This window comes from Coptis chinensis, chromosome 4 (assembly GCF_015680905.1).
Source record: "Coptis chinensis isolate HL-2020 chromosome 4, ASM1568090v1, whole genome shotgun sequence".
NCBI lineage: Eukaryota > Viridiplantae > Streptophyta > Magnoliopsida > Ranunculales > Ranunculaceae > Coptis > Coptis chinensis.
In genome coordinates this window covers 26,672,314-26,684,207 of record NC_141459.1, presented here as the reverse complement: position 1 = coordinate 26,684,207, position 11,894 = coordinate 26,672,314, and positions in this window count along the sequence as shown.

The window sequence follows — 11,894 nt, the reverse complement described above, 5'->3', positions numbered from 1 at the left end:
ACGCGGGAGCGACCTACCAGCGACTCGTTACCGATATGTTCCAAGACATGTTAGGTGACACCATGGAAGTTTATATATATGACATGGTCGTCAAAAGCAAGAAAGCTGGAGATCACATAGATCATCTCATACAAGCGTTCTCTAGACTTCGCCGAACTCAGATGAAAATTAACCCTGAGAAATACCTGAGAAATACCTCTTTGGAGCGTCCTCTAGGAAATTTCTGGGGTATCAGGTTTCACAACGGGGGATAGAAGCTAACCCAGATCAAATTCGAGTATTTTTGGACATGCCCGACCCAAAAACAAAGAAGCAGATACAGAAACTGTAAGGAATGGTGGCAGCTCTAAACCAATTCATATCGAGAGCATCAGACAAATGCCGACCTTTCCTACAAATTCTCAAGAAAGATGAACAGTTCTCTTGGAACGAGCAATGCCACCAAGCGTTCTCTACTCTCAAGGACTATTTGACAACACTACTGGTGCTGGAAAAACCAATTAATAGTGAAATGTTGGGGATATATTTAGCAGTGTCTGACTTCGCTATCAGTTCAGTTCTCTTCAAAGAAGAACAGAACGTAGAGAAGCCGATCTACTTCACTAGCAAGACGTTGCTACCAGCTGAGAAGAACTACTCCCACATTGAAAAGGCAGTACTGGCACAACTCTATTCAGCAAGAAAATTTAGGCCCTATTGCCAAGCACATCCAATCAAAGTGCTCACCAACTTGCCACTAAAGAAGATCCTTCTTAAAGCCAACAAGACAACTCACATGGCAGTATGGGCAGAAGAACTTGGTGAACATCACATTGAGTTCACCCCAAGAACCTCTCAAGGGTCAGGTCGTTGCCGATTTCTTTGCAGATTTCCCAGTTGACGACTTGAACTGGGAACCAGAAGACAACGCCCCGACCTCTAAACAACACGACCCTTCGGTATGGTCACTCTACGTAGATGGAGCTAGCAACCCAGGTGGCAGTGGAGTCAGAGTAGTCCCAGTGTCACCATATGGCTCTATGGTGGAAAAATCAGTTCGCATTAATTTCACGACCTCGAACAATGAAGCTGAGTACGAAGCCCTGATTATAGGACTTCGCATGGCATTAGAACTCAATGTTCAAGAGCTCAAGGTCTTCAGTGATTCACAATTGGTCGTTCGCTAGGTCGCTAATGAGTATACCACCAATGAAGGTAACCTTTCTAAATACCTTCAAGTTGTAAACCAATTACTGCCTTCTTTTAAAAAAGTCATCATACACCATTTCCTACGGGAAGAGAATCGCCACGCTGACAGCTTGGCGTACCTCGCGACCCAAACATCGAACTGTACCCTAGGAAACTACTCATCGAAGTAGTTGATAAACCTGCTTACCAAAATGAGCACTTCCTAGAAATTACCGGCCTATGCCCACTCTCTGACACTCAGATAAGTCAAACATGGATGCAACCTATCATAGAGTATATTAAGCTAGGCAAGACACCAATAGATCAAACCAATGCCAGACATGTTCAATACCAGTCAGGTCGCTACTGCCTAGTAAACGGCAAACTTTTCAAAAAGTCTTCCGGAGGACCCCATCTGAGGTGTATAAGCCTAAAACAGGGTCAGATGATTTTCACAGACATCCACGAGGGAGAATGCGGAAACCACGCACGAGGTCGCTCTTTCGCTCACAAAGCCATCTCACAAGGATACTTCTGGCCAAGAATGCAGATCGATGCAAAGAAGTATATACTTAAATGCATTAAGTGCCAAACATTTGGCCACAATATCATTCAGCCAACTCACAAACTCATCAACATTGCCAACCCTTGGCCATTTCACATGTGGGGATTGGACATCATGTGTCCCTTCATTCCACAGAAAAGTATAGGCTTTCGGTTCGTCCTAGCTGCAACAGATTACTTCACCAAATAGGTGGAAGCGATTCCCTTGGCTCATGTCAAAGAATCTAATGTCAGAAACTTCATTTGGACCAACGTCATCACCAGATTTGGCTTACCCCACACATTGGTGATGGACAATGGCTCTCAATTCAAGGGAAAAATAGTCAAGAAATTTTTGGCTAAGTGGAAAATCGTTCACACGCTCTCCACCCCCCTAGTACGCTCAAATCAACCGTCAAGCAGAAGCCAGCAACAATAGAGAACTTGAAGAAGAAGATTGAAAAGAACAAAAGTCAATGGCCAATGTAGCTAGAAAACATCCTATGGGCTCATAGAATGACAACTCGTTCTAGTACAGGCAAGTCACCGTTCTCACTACGTTATGGTACTGAGGTCGTCATTCATACTGAGGTAACAGTTATAATGACTCGATCTGAGATCGTGGAATCTGGTCAGAACGATTCCATTCTTGCCTGAGAGGTTGACTTACTGGAAGAACGACGCAACCTAGCAGCCATTCGAGTGGCATCCTACCACCAAACTTTGAGGAAGACATATAACAAGCGAGTAAACCCTCGAAGCTTCCAACCGGGGGACCTCGTCTTGAAAAAGACTAAGGATGACTCGAAACTAGCACCAACATGGGAAGGCCCTAACATAATGGAATGAGTCGTTAGCAATAGAGCATATTGGATCAAAATCAAGACGAACAAGCATTACCACGTCCTTGGAATACTTTCTTGTTAAAGAAATTTTATCAATAAAAGATTCCATTTGTATGAGTTCTTACTTTTAACACTATACGCATAGTTTTTGTTTGCATCAAAACACAGCTATCTATCAATGTTATTAAATATATACACAGCTCGCTCTTTAGGAGCAAAACGCTAACTTGAACTCAAACGCCCTTCAGAGCTTAAACATTCTCTATGCTAAAACGCTCATTCGAGCTCAAAGGCTACATAGCTCTAATACTCCTCACGGGTTGAGGACCTACAATCTTAGGATCAACTTAGTGTAGAACGCTCTCTAGAGCAGCCAAAACGCTAACTTGAACTAAAACGCCCTCAAGAGCTCAAACGTTCTTTGTGCTAAAATGTTCACTCGAGCTCAGGGCTACATAGCTCACCTACTTCTCACTAGTTGGATACCTATATTTCTAGGGTCAAATCAGTGTAGAACACCCTCTAAGAGCCAAACAAATATTTAAACTTAAACGCTTTCTGAAGCTTAAACGTTCAACATAATAAAACACTCACTCGAGCTTACAGGCTACTTAGCCTTAACACTTCTCACTAGTTGGAAACCTACAACTCTAGGGTCAACTCATTGCAGAATGCTATCTAAACGCTCAAGTGAACTAAAACGCTCTCCAGAGCTAAAGCGTTCTCTACGATTAAACACTCACTCGACCCCTAAACGCTCTTCGTAGCAATATGCTCAATCGAGCCTAAATACTTCAATGCATCATAAGTCTTCTTAGACGACAGGACATACATCTCCAGGTTAAATTCCTACGGAGATGTCAAAACAACATGCAACAAGAATTCATATAAAAGTTAGCTAATACTTTGAAGCAAGCATGTATTTCATAAAGTACAAAAGACGAACTGCCTGAACATACTCAGGAAACCAGTTCTTTAAAGTCTACCGAACTACCACTTATGTGGAAACCAGTTTGGTTAGATCTCAAAACTAAAGTATATAATAAAGGCGAATTGCCTAGGTCGCCCCAGGTTATCAGCTCTTAATGTATTTGGCATATGCCACCACCATTTTAAAGGGGAAAAAAAAGGCGAACTGCCCAGGCAAGCCTAGGAAACCAGCTCTATTGTATCAAGACAACCCTTCTACATAAACATTCACTCATAACTGACAAGATTCAAGAAACATTCGGCAAAATCTCAGTGGTTAGGGGCTCCAGTGCGTCCTCCAAAGCGGCTCCATCCAGGGTGGGATCTGAGGCAACATCATTCACAAGAGCAGGACCTTCAAATATACACTACAACATAAATGGTATTTCTCATCACTTAAAAAGTGTGTCAAAAGTATAAAATGTCACTTTTGAGAGTGATGTAAATGGTGGCGACGTGAAAAGTCAGGGTTTTCCACATCACTTTTTAAACGATGTCCACAAGTGATGTTACTTCACATCACTTTTTAATTGATGTCCACAAGTGATGTTATAACTTTGCATCACTTTTTAATCGATGTCCACAAGTGATGTTATAACGTTTAACATCACTTTTTAAGTAAAATCAATAAGGCCGATTAACATCACTTAGGAAGTGACATTTCATTCAGATTCCAAATTACTTGTAAAATGATGTGAAATAACTCTATAAATCACTTTAAAAGTAATGTCCCATTTATCAAAATAATAAAAAAAAATATAATAATAATAAAACAAAATTGCCAATATCATCCGAATATAATACCATTTTCCTTGCAATTTATCATTAAATAAAGATGAAATGTATCTTAAAATCACATTCATCACACAAATATCATCTCCAATTACAAATATTAAACTATATACAAAAAATTGTAACGAGCTAACATATACCAACAAAATCTAATATGTAGTACCGAAATGAGCCAAAGAGAACCACAATCACCTAACCAAAAACCTATCACAGCTTGGCTTGATGCAATCAATTTAAACCAAGAACCTATCACAGCTTAACAAATCACTCTGTTTTCTTTTTTCTGCAGTATGAAACATTGTACTAGAAAATCAATGCAAATTTTATAAAAGGAAAATGAACAGACGGAACATCCGCATAATATAGCACCTGAATGACAAAGAAAGTTCTACATAAGACAGTTACTTGTGTTCAAGATCAGGTCCAGCCCTGTGCCAAAAGCTGGTTGGAGGTTGAGTTAAAATAAAAATGTTGTTGTCCATTTTCCTGTATCACTAGCGGATTAATCTAAAACTTGTGTCTGCCCAGAAAAAAAAACATTTAAATAGTTTTTAATGATTTGGACAGTAACACCAATAGCATGTAAGTTGCACTAGTGCTTCAGGTCACTACAAAAATATTACACTACAAAAAAAAAAAAAAAAAAAAAAAAAAAAGGCCTTGATATTGGAAGATTAAGATCAGGTTTAAAGACTTACTCTATTAATCCTCTTTTGTTAACTGCACAAGGATAAAGTGCAACTCCAACTATATTTCAATTAATCTCACTCGATGTGCTTTGATTCTGTCCTATTTCTAGCCCAGTCTTCCATGCATTCTCAAACCTCCTTCATAGATCATACAAAATATCAAAAACCCATGTTCTTAAATTAGGTTTTACAACTAAAATTAATATAATCAAGATCAAGACCAAGTGTCAAAATTAGATCAAACTTTTCTATCCCGAGTCATAAATTTACAATCAATGACCAAGAAACAAAAATATACATCAAATTAAACTAACAAGATGCCACAAAGAGTTTAATCACAAAGCAAGTACTATGGAAATTAATACCAATCTATTTGAGTTCTTGTTGATTCAGTAAATACATAGTGAAGTGTATGTGTTGCAAAGATTAGGATCTCTTGTTCTATCATCACACTTGACGTCACTTGGTGGAAACAACATTTAAAAGAACACAAGCTCTAAGACTACAATAAAAAAAAAAATAACGACAGTGATTACCATGCTAAACAAAAAAAATAGGCAGGAAAAGTGTAACGCCTCCAAATCCAACTCATATCTTGAGGACTTACTCATATCACACTAATAATCTTGTACATTGATTACTACCTAAGAAACTAGCTTTTAAAGTTCATATGGTTCCAAACAATAATTCTATAATGGTACAAAATACCCAAGATTCATACTTCATACATTTTCAAGTCCTAGGCTGCTATAGGCCATCTGTTGGGTTGCTGCAGGCCACCCCATGCCAGTTCTAGGCTCTGGCAGGTAGCAGGCCATTTCTAGCCACTGCAGGCCATTCTTTTTTGACTTCTCTAACATGTCGTTCACTAAGTATGCATATTATTTCCTTCAGAAACCAAAAATCAACACCACACCATGCACACAATTATCCTCTATTTCTACCTACACAATTATCCTCTGATTGGGAAGTTCAAATATCCCAACTGATTTGATTGAAACTAAGCAAAAGAGTATAAAGAACTAAGTGTATATTGAGTTTTACATAAACACACTACTAGCCATATGGAAAAAAAAAAAGAAATTTCCATACAAAAAACATGACAGTGTTATGTGCACAGGGTGCGTAAGATACAGCTGGGCTCACCAAATATTTATCTGACAAAACCTAAACCAATTGATTATAGTTGAGACTTGACTACTTGAGAGTAAACTAAAAAACAATCCAGGGAAGAACAAAAAGAAAGAACATTGAACTGGAAGGTTAATCAATATCCTAAGTGGTACGATCCATTACGGCAATCAAATAATATTATAGAGAGAGAAGGACCTGAAACCAGCTCAAGATGAAAAAAGTGAAGAATCACTGATGACATATTTTTCTCTGTTCATCACAAAATTGTCAAAAAATGAAAAAGTTTAAGTAGTCTCAGAAAAATCACTAAATCATATATCATAAACATTAGATATAATAATACTTGGGTAAATGTCCACTGTAAAACTTCACTAATAAATTACATCGATGTTCTTTTGTGGGTTATTAGAAAATATAAGTATAACTGGTATAAATGTTCTAAAGCATGAAACTAGTTTAGCAACTTCCTTGCCTCTTTACTGATTGAGATAGCATTTGCAGACAATTTTGCTAAAATAAAGTATCAAGCTGCGTATAAGGTAAGAGTGCATAGCCTTAATAAATAAAGTAATATATACACTTGGACTTTCACATCTTTAACACCAAGTTAACTAACAATCCTAGAAAAAGCTACAAGAATAACACATAACTTAAAATAATGTACAAAATGCAAGCAATCAAAAAGATACATACAATATTCAGTTTCAACTAGAAGCGAGGGCACTAAGCAAATTCCCGGATCACCAGCAACAATAATATACACATAAACACACATCCATCAACGACAAGAGTGATGCATCCAACACCAAGATTGGCATAATTCTATCACAATTTCAAAAGACGCATCATATTAATCAACATAATATAAAAGATCAAATTTGAATGGAAACACCCTACACATATTAAGTTATCAAAAACTCAATAACCTAACTTTTAAAATTCAATATCCATTGTCCAGACTACTAAAATTCAATTTACATACTGATTACCATATTCCTTGTATGAACCAACCAAAGTACATTAGCAACCAACCAATCATTCTTACTCTCATCCAACCCCTGAACAACAAGAGCAGCACCAAGAATCTAAGATAACAATGTCTAACAAAACTAAATATCAATACCACAAATTGGCTAGAGTAAAACGTTGGACCTCTAAGACTATGAAGTTCAAAAACAAAATCAAAGTTAAAAAAAAAAAAAAATAAAAATCAGAGATTAGTTCTCTCTGTCGCACAATACCTTAACCAGATGCCATGATACTTCCCATCTGTCTCATGAGAGAAAACTCAGAGTCCCCACTTCCAAAGAAACCCACCACCATTACTACCACTACCATTACCCTCTATATATCTTTCTAGATAATTCAGTTCTAATGTGATTTCCATTCGATTCCGGTCAGAAAGCGGTGGTTGGTTATCATTGAAACATTTGTAGTGGTGGTCGTGACCATTGTCATTGTCATTGCAGTTTGAGAGTGTTGTTATCTAGTGTGGAGAGTTTGGATAAGAATAGAGGTGTAGAGAAGTTGGATGGGTGTGAGAAAGTCAGGGCTGGCCCTGAGTTTCCAAAGGCCCAATGAAAGGTCCACATGGAGCCTTTTTGTTTACTTTTTCTGGGCTTTTGTTTGGGTTTTTAATACCATAGTGGCTTTTTATAGCTTAATGTGGCCTTTAGTTTCGGTTTAATTTGGGGCCCTATGCAACATAGGGCTTAGACAGCATGACCTAGGACCGGCCCTAGAGAAAGTGGAGAACTGATTTTGGGAAAACAATGAGCTTATGAGCAACAGAGGAGAGGGAGTTGTTGACGGAGAGAATAGTGAAAAATGAGAAAAAATGAGGACAGTCACTGGATTAAAACCCGAGACTTTCTAATTATAGATATATATTATATATACTAGTTGGGTGCACGTACTACGTACGCTTATGAGCAGCAGAGGAGAGGGAGTTGTTGACGGAGAGAATAGTGAAAAGATGAGAAAAAATGAGGACAGTCAATAGATTAAAACACGAGACTTTCTAATTATAGATATATATTATATATACTAGTTTGGTGCACGTACTATGTACGCTGGGATTATACCCACCCATATGGGTCCCTCAAGTACAAAAAAATCAAACACAAATGGCTGAGAGATATAATGACTAATTTAACCCTATAGTACGTATAACAAGTTTTACACTTATACTTGAATGGTTTTTGGAAGTTCAACAAATTGTTTAGGGACCAAACTATAACAAAAAAAGTGACCAATAGTCACACTTTTTTTAGTAGTATTTCATTATTGTAGCTCTGTAAGTAGGAGCAGGATTTTTAAGGTAGTAAAGATAGTAGAATAGTTATTAATAATTATACTTCTGGAAGTCACATTATAAGTGATTTAGAAAACTTGGCAAAGTCACTTTTAAAGTGATGTTGAATATATAGATATTACATCACTTTATAAGTGACACGGTGAATGACAACATGCACCTTTAAAGTGATGTTGAATACATAAATATTACATCACTTTATAAGTGACACAGCGAGTGACGTAAAAAAGTGTTACTACATCAGTATCACAACATGATGTTGTACAACTCTATTACGTCAGCTTCTAAAATAAGTGATGTTAAAAAAAAATTGTGATAATTATTACATCACATGCTGAGAAAAGTGATGTCATATTTTTCTTAAGACATTACTTCATTGAAAGTGATGTAAAATTAGTGATGTCATATGTCATATTTATTGTAGTGACAGGAAGAACGGTACTAGCATCTCCAAGTGCGTCTAACATTCTTGCACCCCGAGCCCCACGTTCTGGTTCCTCCTGTAAAGCAAGATATTTATGCTCCAGCTCGTTGTAGTCCTTGGCCTGCTTGGTTGCCTCTCCAAACAGAGCCTCATTGGCATCCTTTGCCGTCTTAGCTGCAGCCATCGCCTTTCCACGTACCCCGTGTACAATGCCACCTCGTCATTTGCTTCCTCCAACGCTACCAACACCATTTTCTCCAGAGCGATCTGATAGTGTTGCTTCTTCAGTTCATCAAAACTAGCTTGGAGCGAGACTTGAACAATACTTATGTTCTCCAGTTCTTCCTTTATCTTCTTTCGCTCGCTCTATTTTGCATCAGCGATCACAGCCAGCTCTTTCAACTTCTGATACCCAGATAGTACCTACAAAGCAGCAGTACATCCACAAATCAATAAATCATCCTACTCATACACAGCAAAAAGCAAAATCATACAAATACTTACCAAGCAATATCCAAGGTCCATTGCCCTCACGTTTGCTGCAAGGTCTCCCATGGCATCTAGGTTCTGCCGATCTCCATCAAGAGCAATGCTATCCAGTAAGCAACTCGCAATTGAAGCCGACTGGAAGCCACAGTCAAACCTTATCACATACTAGGTTTCACCAGTATCAAGATTAACATAGATGACCCCCCTTCTCAAGAGTGCCACCATTCCCCTTACTAAGACCAATCTTGGCACTACCCTTGCTAGAAGACTTTTCTCTTCCTCTACTAGCAGGGGGAACAACAGTCACTGCAGTCGTACTCTTTTTCTTCTCGAGTGGGTCTAGGTCCACATCTCCCAGATCGATCCTCTGGAACGACCTCACCCGGGACCTCAAACCCCCTCAGTTCGCCCAGCCTTTTTCCCTGCAGAACGATGACTTGACTCCCCCCTCATTATACCCTCCAGACGAGTTGCCTTGGCCACCCTATCGTCATCAGCAACAACATTTCTCTTCAACAAACTTCCAGGTTCACGAACTGGAACACTTAGTTCATCTACATCCACCAGAACGGGAACACGCCTCTTGGTTTGTTCCCGGGGAGTAGGATCAGAACCAGAATGGTGACCCTTCCCACCACTAAGCTTGGGCACCTCACCATCACCCCCCAGAGGTCCCAGCACCTCCCACAGGCCTCACCTGCCCACTCCGACTCCTGTTCCTAGCCTCCCTAGTCACAACGCCACTATTTTCCCTCTCCATGACAAATTCTCTAGAAGACTCACTATCGACCTGACCACGAGCCCTTTTCTTTTGACTCCTCCGCTTTAGCCTTATCCCACGGCCTCCCCTTTCCACAAAGGAGGCCGCTACCTCAGGCATTTTCTCTTGCTTCTTAGCTCGACTAAGCATAGCGAACCTCTCGATCACTCCCCGATTAGTACGACTTGTAATAGCGACCTATGCAAAACAACCAGGTCCAAGGTCAGTTCAAAACAAACAAATATTGCTCAATATACAACAAAGGACACAAAAATATACCAAAAAAATTGCAAACCTTAGTATGAACCGCAAACCCACTAGCACAGTAATTTTCAATTAACAACAACGACCTTCTCTCCCAAGGCTCGTTGCTCACACCATCCAGAACGCTCGACTTCCCTGTTAGCATCTACAAACTAAAATTATTAGCACGAGATCGCTTTACAGCGAAGTGCTCGATAATATCAGTGACCTCAATACGGTACCCCCCGCTCTCATTTAACAGGTCGAAAACTCTCAACAAACGCCAAGTGTTGCCAACGAACTGGCAAGGCGCTTTCTTACAAAAGTTCAAAAAGTTACAGGTAAGTTTCGATAAAGGTATCCTCATGCCAGCTCGCAATTGCCCCTCACAAACTACCACCCCATATCCCCGTGGGATGAACGCGTTGCTTAAAGTGTCAATGTCATCCCCTATTTCATGTATCTCCAGGTCGCTCACATCTATATCATAAGCATCCCTCAAATCTGCAAAACTTTCCAAAGCACTCTCATCTACATTTCTAGGGGTAACCCACTAGAAGAAGAACCCTCATAGCGACCAAAACTACTCTCCAAAGCAACTACAGATTCAGATCTTACATATTCTTCTTCACTCCCAAACCCTACCGACCCTACTATAACCCCCTCCGATCATGTATCATCGGAGTCAGACATGTTGTGAAAACAAAAAATGAAAGAATCTAACAAGCAAAGTTTACCTATCAAAACAAGAGAAGGAAAAATGGAGGAGGTAACACTAACCTGAGCACTCAATGATCTCAAAAATCTGAAGAAAATGAAACAAAATAGTAACTCTTCAGTTCCCCAAACCGTCTTATACACGCCGCCTGTTCAGTTCCCAATGCAAGCCATCATTGCACTGAATAACCGACACATCTCCTTATGTCTTGTCTTTTCGACTCCCACAAAACGAGGTGGTTATTATCCCACACATATGCTACACACGTGCTAACGTTCTCTCTTAGAAGATCGTTATACCTATAACGTACAAAGCGACCTACTAAGATGGGCCTGTGTGAGAAAGTAATATGCACAATCTAATGAATATCAAACACATGTCCAGCACAGTAGAGTTAACAACCAACCTCATATCCTCGTTCTCAGAGCTCGCTTCATAGTGACTCAACTTAGGCAAGCGACCTATGCAATTCCCAAGAGCGATGTCACCACCAATCGATCTCAGGCACTCGTCTAGATAGCTCGCTTCAAAGTGACTCAAGTAGAGTAGACGATCTCACACGGTAGCGATCTCCCTAGGACACACTCTCCCCATCCCACAACGGCTAGTAACGGCTAGTAACGCATACCTTTATGACTGCCATCAAGACCGAAGATTCAAGTACGTATCACAGTAAATGCCCTTAACTCGCCATCATGGCTCGCAAGACCTGGATCTTACCTGACGCGGTAGAGCAGGAAGCGTGGGCACCTTGCCTATATAAAAAGGATGAGAAACTACGACTGGCCTGATTCAAGTCTCCCCCCA